At 45.1% G+C, this 22,814-nt stretch overlaps 1 long non-coding RNA gene across 1 annotated transcript; it reads right to left on the reverse strand.

The window, feature by feature from the left end:
* Positions 1-8,292: 8,292 nt before the first annotated feature.
* Positions 8,293-14,588, reverse strand: LOC309365305. Its single transcript, XR_014165989.1, has 3 exons — positions 14,324-14,588; positions 13,437-13,541; positions 8,293-9,789 (listed from the first exon to the last, which is right to left on the reverse strand). It is a non-coding gene; the product is annotated as an uncharacterized lncRNA (long non-coding RNA).
* Between the last annotated feature and the right edge of the window lie 8,226 nt (positions 14,589-22,814).

The raw sequence follows: 22,814 nt of genomic DNA on the forward strand, positions 1-22,814 counted from the left end.
CATGAACCAGAGAACGCCAGGCACCTCTGTCCTCCACTGCCTCCCGCAGTTTGGTCAAACTCATGCTGGTAACCTCGAAAACACTATCCAACCATCCCGTCCTCTGCCGTCCCCTTCTCCTTGTGCCCTCCATCTTTCCCAACATCAGGGTCTTTTCCAGGGAGTCTTCTCTTCTCATGAGGTGGCCAAAGTACTGGAGCCTCAGCTTTACAATCTGTCCTTCCAGTGAGCACTCAGGGTTGATTTCCTTCAGTATGGAGAGGTTTGATCTTCTTGCAGTCCATGGGACTCTCAAGAGTCTCCTCCAGCACCATAATTCAAAAGCATCAATTCTTCGGCGATCAACCTTCTTGATGGTCCAGCTCTCACTTCCATACATCACGACTGGGAAAACCATAGCTTTAACTATATGAACCTTTGTTGGCAAGGTGACGTCTCTACTTCTCAAGATGCTGTCTAGGCCTGTCATTGCCCTTCTCCCAAGAAGCAGGCATCTTTTAATTTCGTGGCTGCTGTCACCATCTGCAGTGATCATTGAGCCCAAGAAGGTAAAATCTCTCACTACCTCCATTTCTTCCCCTTCTATTTGCCAGGAGGTGATGGGACCAGTGGCCATGATCTTCGTTTTTTTGATGTTGAGCTTCAGACCATATTTTGCGCTCACCTCTTTCACCCTCATTAAAAGGTTCTTTAATTCCTCCTCACTTTCTGCCATCAAGGTTGTGTCATCTGCATATCTGAGGTTGTTGATATTTCTTCCAGCGATATTAATTCCGGCTTGGGATTCATCCAGCCCAGCCTTTCGCATGATGAATTCTGCAAAAAAGTTAAATAAGCAGGGAGACAATATACAGCCTTGCCGTACTCCTTTCCCAATTTTGAACCAATCAGTTGTTCCATATCCAGTTCTAACTGTAGCTTCTTGTCCCACATAGAGATTTCTCAGGAGACAGATGAGGTGATCTGGCATTCCCATTTCTTTAAGAACTTGCCATAGTTTGCCGTGGTCGACACAGTCAAAGGCTTTTGCATAGTCAATGAAGCAGAAGTAGATGTCTTTCTGGAACTCTCTAGCTTTCTCCATAATCCAGCGCATGTTTGCAATTTGGTCTCTGGTTCCTCTGCCTCTTCTAAATCCAGCTTGCACTTCTGGGAGTTCTCGGTCCACATACTGCTTGAGCCTTCCTTGTAGAATTTTAAGCATAACCTTGCTAGCGTGTGAAATGAGTGCAATTGTGCGGTAGTTGGAGCATTCTTTGGCACTGCCCTTCTTTGGGATTGGGATGTAGACTGATCTTCTCCAATCTTCTGGCCACTGCTGAGTTTTCCAAACTTGCTGGCATATTGAGTGTAGCACCTTAACAGCATCATCTTTTAAAATTTTAAATAGTTCAGCTGGAATACCATCACTTCCACTGGCCTTGTTATTTGCAGTGCTTTCTAAGGCCCATTTGACTTCACTTTCCAGGATGTCTGGCTCAAGGTCAGCAACCACACTACCTGGGGTATACAAGACATCCATTTCTTTCTGGTATAATTCTTCTGTGTATTCTTGCCACCTCTTCTTGATGTCTTCTGCTTCTGTTAGGTCCTTTCCACTTTTGTCCTTTATTATGGAAATCTTTGTACGAAATGTTCCTTTCATATCTCCAATTTTCTTGAACAGATCTCTGGTTCTTCCCATTCTATTGCTTTCCTCTATTTCTTTGCATTGCTCGTTTAAGAAGGTCTTCTTGTCTCTCCTTGCTATTCTTTGGAAATCTGCATTCAATTTCCTGTATCTTTCACCATCTCCCTCGCATTTTGCTTGCCTTCTCTCCCCCGCTATTTGTAAGGCCTCATTGGACAGCCACTTTGCTTTCTTGCATTTCCTTTTCATTGGGATGGTTTTCGTTGCTGCCTCCTGTATAATGTTACGAGCCTCCATCCATAGTTCTTCAGGCATTCTGTCCACCAAATCTAAATCCTTAAACCTGTTCCTCATTTCCACTGTGTATTCATAAGGGATTTGACTTAGATTGTATCTTACCGGCCCAGTGGTTTTTCCTACTTTCTTCAGTTTAAGCTTGAATTTTGCTATAAGAAGCTGATGATCTGAGCCACAGTCAGCTCCAGGTCTTGTTTTTGCTGACTGTATAGAGCTTCTCCATCTTTGGCTGCAGAGAATATAATCAATCTGATTTCGATGCTGCCCATCTGGTGATGTCCATGTGTAGAGTCGTCTCTTGTGTTGTTGGAAAAGCGTGTTTGTGATGACCTGCTTGTTCTCTTGACAGAACTCTATTAGCCTTTGCCCTGCTTCGTTTTGATCTCCAAGGCCAAACTTGCCAGTTGTTCCTTTTATCTCTTGACTCCCTACTTTAGCATTCCAATCCCCTATAATGAGAAGAACATCCTTCTTTGGTGTCACTTCTATAAGGTCTTGTAAGTCTTCATAGAATTGGTAAATTTCAGTTTCTTCAGCACAAGTAGTTGGTGCATAAACTTGGATTACTGTGATGTTAAAAGGTCTGCCTTGGATTCGTATCGAGATCATTCTATCATTTTTGAGATTGCATCCCAGTACAGCTTTCGCCACTCTTTTGTTGACTATGAGGGCCACTCCATTTCTTTTACGGGTTTCTTGCCCACAGTAGTAGATATGATGGTCATCCGAACTGAATTCACCCATTCCCGTCCATTTTAGTTCACTGATGCCCAGGATGTCAATATTTATTCTTGCCATCTCATTTTTGACCACCTCCAACTTACTCAGGTTCATGGTTCTTACATTCCAGGTTCCTATGCAATATTTTTCTTTACAGCATTGGACTTTCCTTTCGCTTCCAGGCATATCCGCAACTGAGCGTCCTTTCGGCTTTGGCCCAGCCGCTTCATCAGCTCTGGATCTACTTGTACTTGCCCTCCGCTCTTCCCCAGTAGCATGTTGGACGCCTTCCGACCTGAGGGGCTCATCTTCCAGCGTCATATCTTTTATATGCCTGTTGTCTTTGTCCATGGAGTTTTCTTGGCAGGGATACTGGAGTGGCTTGCCGGTTCCTCCTCCAGGTGGATCACGTTTGGTCAAAACTCTCCACTATGACCTGTTCATCTTGGGTGCCCTGCTCGGCATAGTTCATAGCTTCTCTGAGTTCTTCAAGCCCCTTCGCCACGGCAAGGCAGTGATCCATGAAGGGGATCCCTAGCACAGGTTATTGTATTTGGTAACATCTTCTGTGATTTGCCAAGTTCAAGCAGGGATGGGGAGTGATAAAGAGACCCACAAATCCTATAGACAGGGCAAATCACTGCTTGGTACATGTCCATCAACTCTCCAAGAAACGACCCATTCCACCCCAATACTTAAGTCAATTATGCACTTTTGCAAGAGGAACCTACTTTTCAAAATATCAGAGAATGAACGAGTGCATAAATGAGTGAGCACAAATGAGTGGTCCTCTTCTCGGGAACAGGAAGGAGAAATGAAGTTGTGAACTGAATGACTGTTTGATTAACAAGTATGGATAGCCAAATTGGGGGGGGGGGATTCCTGTGTAGAACATCCCCTTAATGTGATGATTAGACGTGGCATCAGAATGGCATTTGAATTGCAATGGCAGGAGGAAGACCTGGCCTCTATCGAAAGGAAATGATTTGAAACGTTGTAATATTATGTCTATCAAAGGGGAAAGATTGGTTATCCACCCTTTTACATGGCTAGGCGAAAACAACTTTAGAATAGAATGATCAGTCAAAACATAAGTCGCTATTGCCTTTAGGAGCGTCTCCACCCCCATCATTCTGCACAGAACGTCCCAGATCTCATCTTTTGTGGAAGAATTGCTTGTTCCTTTCATTGGGTTCCCTGTTCAGCTCTGGGTTTCAATTGTGAAACAAAGATGTTTTGAGGAACCAATACTCAAATAGCCTGCATACTGGCTTGATCATCCATGCTGCTAGAAAGTTCGGTTAGAAAGAGCTCACTTTTTTATTCTATGGCTGCTCGCAGCAGTATGAAAGGTGTGCACAAGTATGTTTCTCTGTCCACCTTCCGTGAGTGATACATGGTGAAGGAATGACCACCGGGTGGGAAGCACACTTCCACCTGCCGGGTGTGGAGCACACTTCCACCCGCAGACAAAGCCACAGCTGTCTGAACATCATGCCCTCTATCTAACCTTTGTTCTCTTAGTGGTCTGTTGTGCCCTGTCTGTGCCCTTTGTCTCCTTCGTCATACATGGTTCAAGGGGAAAATGACGCAGTGGAAACAGGTGCCAAAATAACTTTGTACCACCCCTCGATCTCAGGATTGGAAGATGTGTCAAGGTCACAGTCCAAAATCTATCTAACTGGTTTTGCATATTGTGCTAATAAAAAGAGCTTCGGCAGAGCTAGCTGGCAGCTTGCTTATGCACAGCTCACCTGCATTACCAACTCCTTCACTTTCCATGTTCCTTTAATATTGCATCCATCTTAGACCATGTTCAAAGACATAGGACCCGGAAATCAAAGCAGGTTAGCCCATGTCATACATTTGCCTCCTGATGGATTTTTGTGGCTCCACAGCATTGGTTATAGATGCCAGTTTAACAAGTTATCAGTTGATTTGTGTGGTAATCTACCACCATCAGCTGAAGGGCAAGTTTTGCTACCACTGTTCCCAAGTGCATTGATTGCCTTTCCTCTGACTGGAATGAATGGCAGCTCTTCACTTGCAGAGGAGTAGGTCAAGTGTTGCAGTTGAGAGAACTATGGGCAGAAGTTGACATCTGTACTCTGACTTTTGACTGCTATAGCCAGGATGCCCCTTGTTTGAAAACCCAATCTTGCTCTGGATAGGAAAACCTGGTAATAACTAGTGGCAGCAGGTCAGCTTCTGAAAAACAACAAGTTGCTTGGCTTGAGGAACCAGGTTCAACATAGCCATTATATAAAGCCAATAGGAACCTTATTAGCATCTCAGGGCACCTGATCCTCATGGGGTTGATGGGTACCAGAAGCCTCTGGCAACATGCTGGGGTGTCTGAGGGACAACAAAGATGAGGCGAGTGGCTACCTTTCAGTATTGGCGGTAAAATGAGCTGATTGTTAGGATAAATCCCGATGGACTGAGGGAATAGCCAAATGTTGTACAGAATGTCCCAGACCTCTGTAGCCACCTGATAATATCTAACGTGGAAGGAACACCTGTTTCTTTCAATTAACAAGACCTCATTGTGGCTTTGTTGCAGTGTGCATGTACAGCAGAAACAGCCCTGGTCTGTAACTGGATGGGCAGCTACATGGGAGTGCAAAGTGCTGCATAAAAATTCTCCCTTTTAAGGGACACAGGTGGCGCTGTGGTGTAAACCACTGAGCCTCTTCGACTTGCTGATCAGAAGGCCAGCAGTTCAAATCCCCGTGACAGGGTGAGCTCCTGTTGCTCTGTCGCAGCTTCTGCCAACCTAGCAGTTTGAAAGCATGCCAGTGCAAGTAGATAAATAGGTACCACTCCGGCAGGAAGATAAACGGCGTTTCCGTGTGCTGCTCTGGTTTTGGTGTTCTGTTGCACCAGAAGCGGCTTAGTCGTGCTGGCCACATGACCCAGAAAAACTATGGACAAACACTGGCTCCCTCAGCCTATAAAACAAGATGTGCGCCGCAACCTCAGATTTGTCTGCGACAAAAGGGATCCTTTACCTTTACCTTTACTATTACTTAAGGCTAGGAGGAACCTTCTTGGCTTCTTCTCTCATGCTGGTAAGCTTGAACGGTGAAAAGGTAAAAGGTAAAGGACCTCTGGAAGGTTAAGTGCAGTCAAAGGCAACTATGGGGTCCAGCGCTCATCTCGCTTTCAGGCCGAGGGAGCCGGCGTTTGTCCCCAGACAGCTTTCCGGGTCATGTGGCCTGCATGACTAAACTGTTTCTGGTGCAACTGGACACCATGATAGAAACTGGAATGCATGGAAACGCTATTTACCTGCCCGCTACAGCGGAAACTATTTATCTACTTGCACTGGCGTGCTTTCGAAATGCTAGGTTGGCAGGAGCTGGGACAGAGCAACAGGAGTTCACCCTATTGGCAAACCCAAGAGGCTCCATGGTTTAGACCACAGCACCACCGCATGAAGCCTCTGTGAATATGCTTGGGTGGCCCTGAAGAGGAACAGGGATGCGGGTAGTAATTCCTTAAGGTGTTAGGTGCATAATGTACTGATTTTTCAGAAAAATCGAAATGGGCTATACAGAATGTCCCAGGCTTCTATGAGCACCTGATGCCAGAGTAGATTTTCCCTCAGCCATTCAGGGCCTAGGGGCATATTTTTCCAGAACTAAAGGGTGTATATGAATCCCCCTTGTGCCACAATAGTACGTTTTACTGTTCCCAGTGATCCCATAACCAGAAGGAATAATAAAATACTTGCTTCTAAAAAATTGTTAATCACTTTATCTTGCCCAGGGAAATCCAAATCTTGGTAAGTCTTTCTTGTGTTTAGTCAATCAGCCAGCTACAAGTTCACCTAACCATAGTATCACCTAGTCCACATCTTACCAACTTCTCCTCAAAACTATCACCGAGGACTTTGTTTGTTTTCCATACTCTGTGCATTGGTATAGAGACAACTCAGACCATTAGTAGGGGGCGCGGGTGGCGCTGTGGGTTAAACCATAGTGCCTAGGACTTGCTGATCGAAAGGTCAGCAGTTCGAATCCCCGCGACGGCATGAGCTCCCGTTGTTCGGTCCCAGCTCCTGCCAACCTAGCAGTTCGAAAGCACGTCAAAGTGCAAGTAGATAAATAGGGACCGCTCTCGAGCAGGAAGGTAAACGGCGTTTCCGTGTGCTGCGCTGGTGCTGGCTCACCAGCTGCGGCTTAGTCATGCTGGCCACGTGACCTGGAAGCTGTCTTCGGACAAGCGCCAGCTCCCGGCCTCTTGAGCGAGATGAGCACACCACCCCAGAGTCAGTCACGACTGGACCTGTTTGTCAGGGTACCTAAGACCATTAGTACCTAAGACCATTAGGTTTGTCAGGGTACCTAGGACCATTGGGATGGCAGAAAGTGAGGAGGAATTAAAGAACCTTTTAATTAGGGTGAAAGAGGAGAGCGCAAAATATGGTCTGAAGCTCAACATCAAAAAGACCAAGATCATGGCCACTGGGCCTATCACCTCCTGGCAAATAGAAGGGGAAGAAATGGAGGCAGTGAGAGATTTTACTTTCTTGGGCTCCATGATCTGTGCAGTTGGTGACAGCAGCCACGAAATTAAAAGACGCCTGCTCCTTGGGAGAAAGGCGATGGCAAACCTAGACAGCGTCTTAAAAAGCAGAGACATCACCTTGCCAACAAAGGTCCATATAGCTAAAGCTATGGTTTCCCCAGTAGTGATGTATGGAAGTGAGAGCTGGACCATAAAGAAGGCTGATCGCTGAAGAACTGATGCTTTTGAATTATGGTGCTGGAGGAGACTCTTGAGAGTCCCATGGATTCAAGAAGATCAAACCACTCCATTTTGAAGGAAATCAGCCCTGAGTGCTCACTGGAAGGACAGATCGTGAAGCTGAGGCTCCAGTACTTTGGCCACCTCATGAGAAGAGAAGACTCCCTGGAAAAGACCCTGATGTTGGGAAAGATGGAGGGCACAAGGAGAAAGGGACGACAGAGGACGAGATGGTTGGACAGTGTTCTCGAAGCTACAAACATGAGTCTGACAAAACTGTGGGAGGCAGTGGAAGACAGGAGCGCCTGGTGTGCTCTGGTCCATGGGGTTACGAAGAGTCGGACACGACTAAACGACTAAACAACAACAAAATGTTATAATTGACCACTGTAGCTAAGTCTACAGTCTGTTCGTTGCAGAAGGTTGCTTCAAGCAAACCATGGTGAATATTGAATAAAGAGGTCATCTGGAGGAGCCCTTGGCTGAGAACTCCTCATATCTGAGAATTTCTAATTGTTTTGGGGCTGAATCAATAATAGTCAGTGAGATGCCCTCCAAATGTTGCCAGACTGGTCTCCACCTCCCAGCATCCCCATGCATTCATTTATTCTTTATTTTGTGATGCCAAGTGTGTGCACGGCCGTGTGTGAGTAGATCACATGCAGGTGAGGTGGGTGGTGCCTGTATCGGGAACAAATGGCATGTGCTGTCTTTGATGCTGAATAGTTCTTTTTCTCTGCCTGCATTTGGACATCTCTTCAGGTATCCCTATCTCAGTTTGCATGATGGTTGCGGCTATCAAGAAGCAGGTTTTTGCCTGTGTTTGCATACATTTGGACACCATTTTGAAGCCAGGTGACAGACCAGAAGCAAAATAGAATACAGACCAAAAGTTCACGTGCAAACTTTATTGAAAGAAAGCATTGAAGCATCCAATAAAACAATATCACAAGGTATTACTCTCATGTTATATCTGCATGCAAAACTAGCAATTGTTTTAACTATTATTAGCAAACTCTATCGTGATTGGCCACCTAGAACTCCCACCAGTCCATACTACTTAAAAGCATTGCTACGTTCCAGTTACATTGCAATGTTCAGGAAAGAGAAAAGAGAACATTTGAGCGCTCCAACCAAGGAGGGGTTGGGAAGAACAGATGGGTTCCATGAGCTCCAGGAAGAGATGAATTGAGAATCCAAAGGACAGGACCCAGGAGAATGTAGATGGAAGGGTCTCCAGCCCCTTACCTGACCATCCTGACTGACTGTGTGGAATGAGATGTTCTCAGAATGTAATTCGGAGCTGAGAAATCATCAGGGTCCTGTCAGAATTAGGGCAGATGCCTGATATGCCAAATGTACGATTCCATCTCTAGGAATGGGGCTCATGATCATTCAGAGTTTGCAGAGAATCATGAGACTCAGACAGAGAACAGACCAAGATAGAAAACTGCCCTATGACTTGAGGCAGATGGTTTTGCTCACGAGCATGCAGAGACCATCCAAGTTCGCCCTCTAGTTTAATGAATCTCATCACTATCCCAACCACAAGCGAATGTTTTGGATAACCTTTTCTGTGATTTGCCCAGTTCTAGCAAGGGAGGGGAACTCTGGCCTCTGGGCATAAGGAAGCATTCTGGTCTTCCCCATTTGGCACAAGAGGCTATTTCAGAAGACCCCCAGCCCAGCCCACATCCACCCTACGCCTGACTTCATATGAGGTCAGGTGTGGGGAAGGTAAGAGTAGACAGTGTAAAGCAATGCTCGGTAGGTCTCTATGAACTCATCAAGGAACATCCCATCCCACCCTCTTGCTGCAGTCAATTGCACACTTTTGTGGGGAGAAGTTACAGTGAAGGAATGCATAAATGAGTGGACACAAATGGGTGGCCCTCTTCTCTGGAACAGGAAGGAGGAGCAGTTTAGGAACAGAATAGTAAAATCAGTCAAAACATAAGTCAGTTTCACAGCACGACATTTTCAGTTTCATTGAATCTGATGGTTCCATTCCACATGCCCCTATCATATTATCAGGGCCACATTCTTTGATGGTCTTCACCAATTCACCTGTATCAACTGGAGAGAGATAGAGAAGTATCTTTGTTGAGATTAACCAGTCAATGAAGATAATTTTATTGTATTAGTCCAAAATCCATACCAAAAGAGAGGACAAAGGTTACTCCTCATCCAACTCTGATCTACATTTACATCTAGAACAGGAAGGAGGAGCAATTCAAGAACAGAATAGTAAAATCAGTCAAAACATAAGTCAGTTTTACAGCATGACAATTTCTTTATTTCTCCCTTGACCTTTGCTTCCTGTCCACATTTATCTTTCAAACGGTCAGTGCCACAGTGTGTGAAGACTGAAAGCAATTCACCAGTTGTACCTGGAGAGAGAAAGGAAAGTTTTGAGATTAACTAGTGAATGAAGGGAATTTTATTGAATAAGAACATAGTCTGTTCCAAAAGAGAAGACAAAGCTTATTCTCCACAGAAATATATATTTTACATTTTAAACTCAATCTTTATAAGTAAACTCAAAACCAAGCATAGGCAAACTCAGCCATCCAGATGTTTTTGGGACTACAATTCCCATCATCCCTGACCACTGGTCCTGTCAGCTAGGGATCATGGGAGTTGTAGTTCCAAAACACCTGGAGGGCCGAGTTTGCCTATGCCTGCTCATAACAAAACTTTGAAATTATACTGCTAAAATGTCAACATAAAAACAGAATAAAATTAAAGCATGTGAAAGATACATGTCCAAATAAAAGAAACAAATATAATAATCTCCACCACTGTTGTCTAGGATAGATCCTGAATACCTTTCCCTCAGACTGGAAGTCTTTACTGCAAAATGGACCACTTTCCAAGTGACATTCCCATTAACTTCCTGTAACAGTAACCTTACTTTTCCTGTCGCTCTCCAACATTTCATCTTCTTAAGTAGTCCAATTTTTCTAGAAAAAGAGGTGCAGGAACTCACCATGAACTCCTTTCTTGTTGTCTTAGAATGGCAATGGCGACTATCTGAGAGGTGTCGGAACTGAGTTCCGGCAAGTTCTGGCTGAAAAAAAGCCCTGTTCTTAAGCAAGGTCCCTATATGCAATGCGGTTTAATACAAAAGTATAGCTGGCATCCAAGGCCAGGAAAATCTTCCAGTACTGCTGCCCCACAGTTGCCCAGTCTGTCTTGCTGTGATATGTCCATGAATCTCCCCAGCTGCACAGTTGAACCAATGTGTTCAAAATGGAGTTGGGGGAAAGCTTTCTAATACTCTATTTTAATTGGAAATGTCCAGTATTTATCATATCGCTGCTGATACTTTCCACCTGCCGAGTGGTGCACAGTGTTTGACAAGGAAAGGACAGTCGTGTCATTTGTTCATTAACCGCTTTGTTCATTACTAAGTGAATTCAGAGCCTGTCCGGAAAATCTGGATTGTTGTACAGTAGCAGATTTATTGTTCCCTAGTGAAACTTGAGGCAATTCCATTTATTGAACATTCATCTTTATTGGCTCAAGGTTACATGACATCTGTGGCAGCCTTCAACAAATCTTTACTCAGAGCATAGTGACTGAAATTGGTGGGTCTAACTTAGTCATGTTTATACATTCAGTATTTCTGAGTAAAACCTGGTTGAATACTACCTCAGACCCTCACTCTCTTATCCATTTTTATTATTAGTTTTACCACATCATGAATCCACAAGAACAGGAACAGCAAAACATCACAATAAATAAGTTGTCCCATTTTCTTAATTTTGATTGCTCCAGTATATAATATAAGAAATATGTCCCTTTTCTCTATAAATAGGGTACTTCATTGCCCTTTTGGACCATTACTACGAGCTTTAACTTAACCATGCAAACTATGAAGCCGCTGGGAGAGATCATCAGGGGGTTTGGACTGGGTGTCCATCAATATGCAGATGATACTCAGCTCTACCTCTCATTCAAATCAGAACCAGTGAAGGCGGTGAAGGTCCTGTGTGACTGTCTGGAGGCGGTTGGAGGATGGATGGTGGCTAACAGATTGAGGTTGAATCCTGACAAGACAGAACTACTGTTTTGGGGGGACAGGGGGCGGGCGGGTGTGGGGGATTCCCTGGTCCTGAATGGGGTAACTGTGCCCCTGAAGGACCAGGTGCGGAGCCTGGGAGTCATTTTGGACTCACAGCTGTCCATGCAGGCACAGGTTAATTCTGTGTCCAGGGCAGCTGTCTACCATCTCCACCTGGTACGCAGGCTAAGACCCTACCTGCCCGTGGACTGTCTTGCCAGAGTGGTGCATGCTCTAGTTATCTCCCGCTTGGACTACTGCAATGCGCTCTACGTGGGGCTACCTTTGAAGGTGACCCGGAAACTGCAATTAATCCAGAATGCGGCAGCTAGACTGGTGACTGGGAGTGGCCGCCGGGACCACATAACACCGGTTTTGAGAGATCTGCATTGGCTCCCAGTACGTTTCCGAGCACAATTCAAAGTGTTGGTGCTGACCCTTAAAGCCCTAAACGGCCTCGGTCCTGTATACCTGAAGGAGCATCTCCACCCCCATCGTTTAGCCCGGACACTGAGATCCAGCGCTGAGGGCCTTCTGGCGGTTCCCTCATTGCGAGAAGTAAGGTTACAGGGAACCAGGCAGAGGGCCTTCTCGGTAGTGGCACCTGCCCTGTGGAACGCCCTCCCAGCAGATGTCAAAGCAATAAACAACTATTTTACTTTTAAAAGACAACTGAAGGCAGCCCTCTTTAGGGAAGTTTTTAATGTTTGATGCTGTACTGTTTTTAATATTCAGTTGGAAGCTGCCCAGAGTGGCTGGGGAAACCCAGCCAGATGGGCGGGGTATAAATAATAAATTATTATTATTATTATTATTATTATTATTATTATTATTATTATTATTATATTTATTATTATTATTATTATTATTATTATTATTATTATTATTATTATTATTGTAGTGATAAAGTGGGATATTAAATCCCAATTCTTCTTCTTGTTGTTGTCAGAGCTTGGCAAGGGCCACCCCATTTCAAAAAGTGTTGGAACCATGTGATCATTGTTGCTGTCTCTAGGAAGCTGTGCTGCTGATAATATGCCACAGAATACTTACCAAAAAATTAACAAAGCCACTTCTGAGCTGGAGAGGAGGTGGGGTTGCGGGCTTCACGCCCTCCCCCATGTACATGAAGGAATCCTCGGCCGCGTCATCTCCCTTGCCAGCCAATCGGCTGACTCGGGAGGCATGGCCTGCCCTATTTAGGGCTGGCGTGGCTGAGGATCTTCCTCTTTCGTTGCTCCAGCTGATCCAGTTTCCCATCCCTCCCACCCTTCAGGCAGGCTCTTTGAGATTGCTGTGAACTTTGGTTGGTCGCCGTCAAGGGGCCTGGTAGGAATTTTTTCCACTTGGCAAATTGGCTCCAGCCATTTGGTTTTTCACCTACCTCATAGCAAATCGTCACAACTCCTCGGCATTGGCAGTTAGGCATTGGTAAGGGTATTGTTATGTAGATGAGAGGGAGGGGAGGAAGTGCCATCACCTTCCCCCACACCAAAGGGTAGTCCGGTCAAGCATTCCGGGGGGCGTTGCCCTGTCCAAAGCCTATGGAGGTGTGGGCCTAAGGCACGCCCCTGAGCAGTGACCCCAGGGGAGTTCCTAGTTGATGTGCATCAGCAGGACTCCCCCTTCTGGCAGTTAACCCTTTCCAGTCTTCATGCATTCGGGCTGAAGCTGGATAGTCAATAGGACTAATGCCTAAGCCAATACCGCTCATTTCTGTAACCAATAAAGTTGTGGCCGATTTTCGCCCATTAACTTAAATCATGGTGTCATGTGTCTTTATTTCCAGTGGGGGGAAGCAGGAACTCGCCACGCAACTAAGGGAATGCACGGGCATCTGCTGTGGCCAAAAGGGGAAGCTTTGTTTACACGCTGCAGAATAGTAAATATGGAATACAGTACAAGGCTTTGTTTTCTACATTGAAGCGTAGCATAGAAAAAGGAGGAATGTCAACAGGAAACATTCCTTACCCGAAAAGCTTTCTATCTTCATACAGTATGATCCCTCACATGTCACATCATGCTTTCTGCAAAACGTCACATCACCTGGATTGCAGATTCTGCATTTCACAGCATCTGTTGTAAGAGACATCATTTCATTTGAGGAGGGACGCGTCAATCTTCAATGTCCTAACCCACCAAAATCCTGTTGGCCCACATAGCTGTCAGAATAGGTCCCACAACAGCAATAGCACAATTCTGTTTCTCTTGGAAAGTCAGACTATATTTGCATCTCTGTATATAGCATAAGATATGGAAATTGTATGCAAATTTATGGCAGGCTCCTGTGCCCCGAGACTAGCAACACCTTCCACCTAGACAGATGGACCTTCTTTCTTGAAGATGGCACACTCTGAATCGAAGCAATCGTCAGTCAGGTTTTCTGTGGATTGACGTTTGTTTGGATTCAGCCGAAAGTAGTGAGTTTTCCTGAAGAAAGTGGTGGGGGGAAATGGAAAACCCCTTGGCCCTTGCCTCAAAAGCACAGGATGAGCAGTAGTGTGCATGAGCCCTAAATCTCTCCAACTATACACATGCAACAAGAGGTGGGCGATTTGATTCACTTCTACAAACACAGGGAACTGCCTTGTCTATTTTGCCCCATTATCAGGATACGCCACGCTCTTCTCACTGCAACGTTCAACTGGAGATGGTAGGTAAGGGATTAACTTGGGGTTTTCTTCACGGAAGGCAAGAGCTCTAACACTGAAATATCACAACCCCACTGAAAGAGGCATATATTCCACTCTTGCCCCAAAGTACATCCCCTCCGGGTTGCTCATAGATTTAATCTATGTAGAAGAGTGGCTTATTCTTGCTTCACCTGTTCAGGGACAGGAAGTGGGGACCATACTTACCTCCAGTCCTGAAGCAAAGCAGAACACAGAACGTAAGTAGCCAGACCTGAACCAAACGTTGGCCGCGGTTCTCAAGAAACAAGCTCTGCCCCATCGGAAAACCTTCTTGTATGAAGCCTTTTTGCTTTCGAAGGCTGACAGCTGAGAGACGGCAGGCTTTCAGGGCAGATCAGTATTAGCTGCTCAAGCTCTGGTCAGGAACACGCTGCTCAGTTTGAGGAGCCAGGTTCAAGACGTCCATTATATAATGCTGGGAGGAATCCTCTTGGCTTCTTGCCTCATCCTGGTGGCCTTGAAAGGTCCAAGTAGCCTCTGGCAACATCCTTGGGTCATTCTGATATTTATTAAGTTTTTGTTTAAACAATAAAAGACATACATAATAACATAGTATTTTCCAATATCCACATTTCATTCTCATCTTTGGACTTCCTCACATCTCTTGTTCCTGCATTCTAAACTCATAGATTTTACTAGCAAATTATTAACTTGTTTCAATTCATATAATATAATTTTCCAATATTAAATCTCAAATTTTAGAATTTAAAATCACTCTTTTGGAAACTTAATTATAGCATACTATTTATCCAAAATTTGTCTTTTCTTTCAATTGCATTTAGATTTGTATTCCTTATAACTAATTTGTTGAAGCCATACTATTACTAGTCTTACATCTTTCTTAACATTCATACAATTTACAATATTTTTGTAGATAGTCCTTGAATTTCTTCCAGTCCTCCTCCACCAGTTCTTCTCCCAGGTCTCGGATTCTGCCAGTCATCTCCGCCAGTTCCATATAGTCCATCAGTTGCATCTGCCATTCTTCCAGTGTGGGCAAATCTTGAATTTTCCAGCATTTGGCGATGAGTATCCTTGCTGCTGTTGTAGCATACATAAAAAAAGTTCAATCCTTCTTTTGCACACTCTGGCCAGCAATGCCTAAAAGAAAGGCCTCTGGTTTCTTAGGGAAGGTATACTTAAATACCTTTTTCAGCTCATTGTATATCATTTCCCAGAAAGCCTTCACTCTAGGGCAAGTCCACCAGAGGTGAAAGAATGTTCCTTCAGCTTCTTTACACTTCCAACATTTATAGTCAGACAAATGGTATATCTTTGCAAGCTTGACTGGAGTCATGTACCACCTATATATCATTTTCATAATGTTTTCTTTCAAGGCATTACATGCCGTAAATCTCAAACCTGTGGTCCATAACTTTTCCCAGTCAGCAAACATGATGTTGTACCCTATGTCCTGTGCCCATTTTATCATAGCTGATTTGACCGTTTCATCCTGTGTATTCCATTTTAGCAGCAAGTTATACATTCTTGAAAGTATCTTAGAGCTGGGTTCTAACAATTCTGTTTCTAACTTTGATTTTTCCACCTGGAATCCTAACTTTTTATCTGACTTAAAAGCTTCTTTGATCTGAGCATATTGTAACCAATCTCGCACTTTCCCCTTTAGTTTCTCCAAACTCTGCAACCTCCAATTGTCTCCATCTTTTTCTATTATTTCCCAATATTTCGGCCATTTGGCCTCCATATTAAGTCTTTTCAGGGCCTTAGCCTCCATTGGTGATAACCACCTTGGGGTCTTATTTTCCAATAAGTCTTTATATTTTGACCAGACATTGAACACTGCTTTTCTGACAACATGATTCTTGAAAGCCTTATGTATTTTAACCTTGTCATACCACAGATATGCATGCCAACCAAAAGCATTGTTAAATCCTTCCAAAATCTAAAACATCAGTGTTTTCAAGAAGTAGCCAATCTTTCAACCAGCAAAAAGCTGCTGATTCATAATACAACTTTAAGTCTGGCAGGGCAAAGCCCCCTCTTTCTTTAGCATCAGTTAGTATCTTAAACTTAATTCTGGGCTTTTTGCCCTGCCAGACAAATTTAGAGATATCTCTCTGCCACCTCCCAAAACACTCCATTTTATCCACAATCTGCAAAGTTTGAAACAAAAACAGCATTTTTGGCAATACGTTCATCTTAATAGCAGCAATACGTCCTGACAAATCCAAATGGACTGAGGGATCAGCTGAGTGGTGTACAGAATGTCCCTGACCTCAGGGGATGCCTGATGCTATCTTACGTGGGACACATGTCCACATTTTCCATTGTGTTTTCTGTCCAGCTCTAGGTTTCATTGTAATACCATGATGTGCTGATCAGGAAACTCTCAACCAGCCTTCAGTAAAACAGAAAGGCTGAATGCTGGCTTTATGTTCCATATTCCTGATGCATTAATCATCATCATCATCACCATCACCATCTTATTTGTATGCCGCCTTTCCACAGGCAAGGTATCAATTTACCATGTCCACCTGGGAAGGGGGGGGAGGGTTTTGTGTGTGTGTGTGTTACTCTTAGCATTAACTAATGAATCCCATGAGGGACAGAGTGTGCTTTCAAGCGGGGACAGGCATCAGAAACAACTTTGACAACAGATTTATGAACTGAAGGGCAGGTTTTGCTACCACTGTTCCCAAGTGCAGCGATTGACTTCCTTCCCATAGGAATGAATGGCAACTCTTCACTTTCAGGGGGTTAGGTCAAGTGTTGCAGTTGGGACATCTGTGGCCAGAAGCTTTGGATACGCCACTGGAACGGGGGGAAAAAGAAGAAGGAGGAGAGGAAGTTCAGGTGGAAAACATCGATCAGGAGCCTATATTGTCAGGAAACAAAGAAGAAGACCACTGGATTATAAATCTGCGAAAGGAGAGAAAGATAAAGGAAGAAGCCCCTGGAGTACTTGGAATACTGGATTTTAAAGGAGCAAATAAATATGACTGGGACTTCTTCTTTAAGTTTGAGCATGGGAGACCAGCTGATCCTTGGCAGCAACTGTTTCTAACTGATTTGGAGGGAAGAAAATATGAGGTGTCTGTGATAGAACTCCTTCGAAACTTGAGGGCCAACAAAAAGGACTACCAACAAAACCGACGGAGAGAGGCTAACAGAGACTTAAGGGCCTCGGATGTGAGGAATCCGGGCTAGGAATTGTTTTTTTTTTATATGAGGACATTGGTTCTGGAAGGGACAGAAACCGGGGTAGAGAGGGAGGGGGAGAGCAGAATTGTAAAAATTTATGATTTTTGTATTTGGTTATTATGATTTTTGGTATAATATAAAAAGGGAGAAATTTATGGAAGAGAATCTAGGTCGACCTTAGAAAAAGGATTCAATGTGTATAAGAAAATTGGATAACTAAAATTTGGCCTAGTAAAAAGAGCTAAGCTTAAAAATTATAATAATATTTTAAGGATGAGGGAAAAGAACTTGCTGAGTTAATTAATGAAATTGGGATGTAGGAAGGGGGGGTGGGGGGAAGTCAAGGAAAGAAGGTAAAGAAAGTAAGGGTATGGAATTATATATGTGTTGTCTTTGTCTTTTTATGTGTGTGTACGTCTATAAAAAATGTGAAAATCCAATAAAAAATTTATTTTAAAAAAACACAAAACCTAGGGAGGTGAGGGCCTATGGCACGTCCCCGAGCGATGATACCCGGGGGATCCTAGTTGGCGTACTTCAGCAGAACTACCCCGGCTTGTGGTTAACCCTTCCTGGTCTCCATGCTGGGGAGTCGATAGGAGCCAATGCCTAAGGCCAATAGCTTTCAATTCCTGTAATCAATAAAGTTGTGGCCTTTTACACCCATTCACTTTAAATAATGTCTTCATTTCACACGGGGGGAGGGGACTTGCCACGCAAAGGAGATTCCAACTAAACATATGGAAAAACGTTCTGACAGTAAGAGCTGTTCAACAGTGGAACCGTCTCCTTGGAGGTTTTTAAGCAGAGGCTGGATGGCCATCTTTCACGGAGGCTTTAGCTGGAATTCCTGCATTGCAGGGGGTTAAACTAGATGGCCCTTGGGGTCCCTTCTATGATTCTATGATAATTCGGTGCAAAATGTACAGATTGTGTACACAAATTGAAATGGGCTGTACATAATGTCCCAGAGTTTGGTGCTGGAAGCTGGAGGAGCCATTGGTGGTCAAGATGATTGATAGGAGGCCATTGTTCTCAGGGACCATCTTGCCTGCATCCATCCTATTAACCCTAGAGCTGCCTGCACACTGAGAAGAGGCCATGTGCCACCTGGTCAAGCTGACCGCCTCCTCCCCAGTACTGGAGATGACCTGGTTCAACCTTCCTGATCCCTATATTGCTTGGGGGAAATGCTTGATGGTCCTTGGGTCTGAGCACTGCCAGAGCCACTGCCACGTGGTATAATCCATGAGTGGCCGCCACTGTATAGGGTGTTGGCAGTGAGGCCTCTTACAGGGGTGAAGAGCCAACTTCTGAGATGTGCTTTGTGAGAAAGAAGCGGACAAGTTGCTGCAGCATCAGCCATACAACTGCATCATTGAGCTATTCCTGGGGCGCCGTTCCCTGCTGGTTGCCTATATGTCAGAGATAGGACTGAACAGGAAGGCTGGGAACTGCTCCCCTCCTCTGCCTCCTCGCTCCTCTCGGAAGAGGAGGGGGAGTGGGTAGATTTGCGCCCCTTGTATCCAGCCGACAGGGTTGACTTACAGCTGTGGGAGATTTTGGAGAAGAATTTGGCAAGTGGCTTCATCCATCTGTTGAAGGCACCAGGCAGTGCCCTGATGGTGTTTGTCAAGAAGTGGAGGACAGTGGTGCTGCATGGATTACAGAAGCCTCAACTGAGCCCCCACTCAGTCCCCACTGGCCCTCATAGGATAGCTGCTTGAGGGTCTGAGGGTGGTCAAAGTCTTCACAAAATGTCAGGAATGAACCAGCTCCAGGCAAAGGTTTGCAGCCAGCTGCAGAAAGCAGCCAAGAACAGAGAAGCTTTGATGTTAGTCAGGCAGGGGAGAGCTGGCAGCTGCAGACTTCAGCTCTTCCTGACCTTGATGGGCAGGATGATATGGCAGGAGCTGAGAGCAGGCTATAACACAGCCAAAGCTCGCCAACAGCACAATCAAGCACGAACAAACTCAGAGACAGCCTCTCAGAAAAGGAAGAGGTTGGAGCTGACCCAATAATGGGAGCAAATGGGAGGGCTGCTAGATAGGAAGCAAAACAAGAGGCACAAGGGTCATGAGTTCAATATCTTCTTTAGATGCCGGAAGGAGTCTTCAGAAGGGTCATCTTAAGTAATGATGCCGGAGGCTTTGTTAGAGCCGTCTGGAGCTATGTTTGTTTTTGCAATAAATCCTCCTTTTTAATTAGCTACGCTTATTGTGTTATCAAGCTAGGAACCTGGACTCCTGATACAAAATTGGACCTGAGGTGGGCATACAAGATGAGTGGAAAACAATAACCCAAGAGAAGACGCCAGTGATTTATTACGCAAGGCAGGAGCCAGGGCTGGAGGAAGGAGAAAAATCTGAGCAGGAGATGGAGCAGGGGGCAGGATGTGGGGCAGGAGCTGGGGCCACTCTGAAGAGCAGCAGGGATAAGGGCAGTGGTTGCCTTGGGCCATTTCAGGCACAAAGTGCTGGTTGTTAAGACAAATCCAAATGGGGTGAGGGATCAGCTGTGTGCCATACAGAATGTCCCGGACTGTCAGGGACTGGGCAGAGGAGACTGCCTCCTCAGCCTGACCCTTCCAGGGGGGAGGAAGAGGAAGACAGTTTAGATTTACAACAGGGGTTTGCGGGAGCTCACAGCTCAGAGGCAAATGGGGGGGGGGGGAGTTGGGAAATAATGGGAGAGGAGGAAGAGGAGGAGGAAGCAGCAGAGAGATGACAGCCGATGGACACAGTGTCTTTAGAAAGCATTCCAGGACCACCACCACCACCCTGAACCCAGCAAGCCATAAAGGTAGGAGAGCAAAGAGCTCAAAGACAGAGGGCACATAGCAGCTCCCATAGAAGTGACAAATGAGGAAGTGGGAGAGATGGGGGGGATTGAGATTCACTCGGGACAACACCATTATCCAAGAGGCTGGGTTCTATAGCCGCTCTCTGTAAATACTGAATAAAAAGAAACCTCCCTTGTCTTTATACTTTCCCTTTGTCTTTATACTTTATACTTTATACTATACTGGCAATCAGCTGGGAGTCGCTCATAGCAGCCTGACACAGACCTCAGCTGATGCCTGATGGCATCTTACGTGGAAGACATGCCTGTTCCTTTCACTGGGTTTTCTGTTCAGCTCTAGTTTTAAATTGTAACACCTTGATGTGCTGAGCAATCTACTCTCAACCAACCTGCAGGTGAAACAGAATGGATGAACGCTGGCTTTATAGGCCATATTCCCTAATTTTTTCCTGTTAGGCCAGCAGTTTTCTGGTTGTAGCATCAGGAGGAGATATCTTGTTGCTATCCTCTCATGATCTCTTCAGGAAGGAACAATAGTGATGGCTAGCCACAGCTGCAAAAGTTTAGACGAATACAAATACAAATACAATATATTTATTGTCATTGTCCCATACAGAACAATGAAATTGAAAATCTACATAAGACATTCAAAACCCCCTAAAAACTCTGAAACCCCATTTTAAAATACAATATACTATAGAGACTCCTTATGCTGTGTTTAGAACCAGAATTGCATTTGCGTAGAACCTGTTTCTCAGGTGGTTAGTCCTGGTCTTTATAACCCTATACCTTCTTCCAGAAGGCAGAAGCTGAAAGAGATCATTTCCGGGGTGTGAACTATCCCGCACTATCTCTGCAGATTTCTTATGGCATCTGACAGCATAGATTTGATCTAAGGTGGGAAGAGTGCACCCAACCCCTTTCTGCCACTGTAGTACATTTGAGCTTTTCCCTATTACTCAGTAACCAGAAGGTTATGAAAGGAGACTAGTTCCCTCTCCAAATGTAAGGCCTAAGTTTAGTGGAGGTTGCTCCATTTGTGGCCAGCAATTTATTTTTAATTTCCCACTGAAATCCCAAAGCCAGAATCTTTCTGTCCCACCCGTCCTTCAATAATCCATTTCAATCTAGAGAATCTCAAATACTTTCCCGTTAAACTCTCATTCCCTGCACAGGTTAGCCATTCTCAATCCAAGCAGAGCACTATGGCCACAAAGTCCCACCAGTTTGGCTGAAAAACCTGGCAGTAGCTCAACTTCTGGCAAGCGAGACCTCACTTAGTTTGAGGAGCTAGGTTCAACTCAGCCCTTGTATAAGGCCAGGGGAACCTCCTTGGCTTCCCAGTTCACCTGGGCTTGAAAGGTACAAGAAGCTTCTGGCAACAACCTGGGGTGACTCTGGAGAGCAGCAGAGATGTGGGTTCTCTCTGCCTTTGTGGGGCATAATGTACTGATTGTTAGGGGAAATGCTAACAGGTTGAAGAATCAGCTGGATGCTGCACAGAATGTCCCAGACCTCAGAGGCCACCTGATAATATCTGATGTGTGTTCCTGGCAATTAGCAATACATCCATTGTATAAGGCTGGGAGATCCTTGTTGGCTTCTCACTTCATCCCAGGGGATCTTGAAAGGTAGAGGACACCTCTGCCAATATGCTGGGATGGCTCCAAAGAGCTACACAGGTGTGGGCAGAAGTTCCTTGGGCTTTTCGGCACATGATGTACTGATTTTTCAGACGAATCCAAATGGCCCGAAGGATCAGCTGAATGCTGCACAGAATGTCTCATATTCCGGTGGCCCTCTGATGCTATCTGAACAGGGAAGGACTATTATCAAAAGCATGATCTGTGATTTGTCCAGCTGGAGAAGTAAATTTGGTGTCCATTTCAGACAGGGACATAGCTAGGTGACAACAAGCTGCTGACTTATAAAGTCTTGTGCAACTTGAGACCTGATTACTTGAAGGAGTGTCTGCCTGCATATTAAGATCTGTGGGAGAGGCCCTCTTGATGATTCTGAAGCCCCCTGAGATATGTTATGTAGGGGTGATTCCCTGCTCAGTTGTGCTACCCTTGGCCCTCTGATATATGGGTAGTGCTGATTCTGATGAGTTTGAGGCACCAACTTTAGGCATATCTTTTCACTGAAACATTTGCTTAGCGCCTCTGCCTATTTCTTGTAGTTTTCTTTGCTGTCAAGAAAGATGTGATGGACTCATCCCTGTTGGACTGCCTTGGCCCACTCGCACGCCGCCCCTGAGGTGGAAGGAAGCCACTTCCTGAACCCCACCCCAGGCAGGAGCTACTCACATGGTTGGCAGAGGAAGGCTGAGGCTCCTCCCCTTCACACACACAGACATTTGGGCCCCTCTCCCAGGGGCTGGTGGGAGATGTAGCAAATGCTGGTGCCATGTTGGAAGGCACCAATGCAGCTGCCATCCCAGGAGCTGCTTTTACAGCCTCCATCCACAGGCCACGCAAAATTGGGATGCCCGTGATGAAGGAAGAGCCCAGGGCACTTTCAAGGAAAGCAGGGTAGCCCTGCGTAAAGGTAAAGATAAAAGGTAAAGGATCCCTGGATGGTTAAGTCCAGTCAAAGGTGACTGTGGGGTGTGGCGTTCATCTTGCTTTTCAGGTTAAGGGAGCCAACGTTTGTCCACAGACAGCTTTCCAGGTCATGTAGCCAGCATCAG

This window comes from Podarcis melisellensis (genome assembly GCF_964234715.1).
Source record: "Podarcis melisellensis genome assembly, chromosome: 2".
Lineage (NCBI taxonomy): Eukaryota > Metazoa > Chordata > Lepidosauria > Squamata > Lacertidae > Podarcis > Podarcis melisellensis.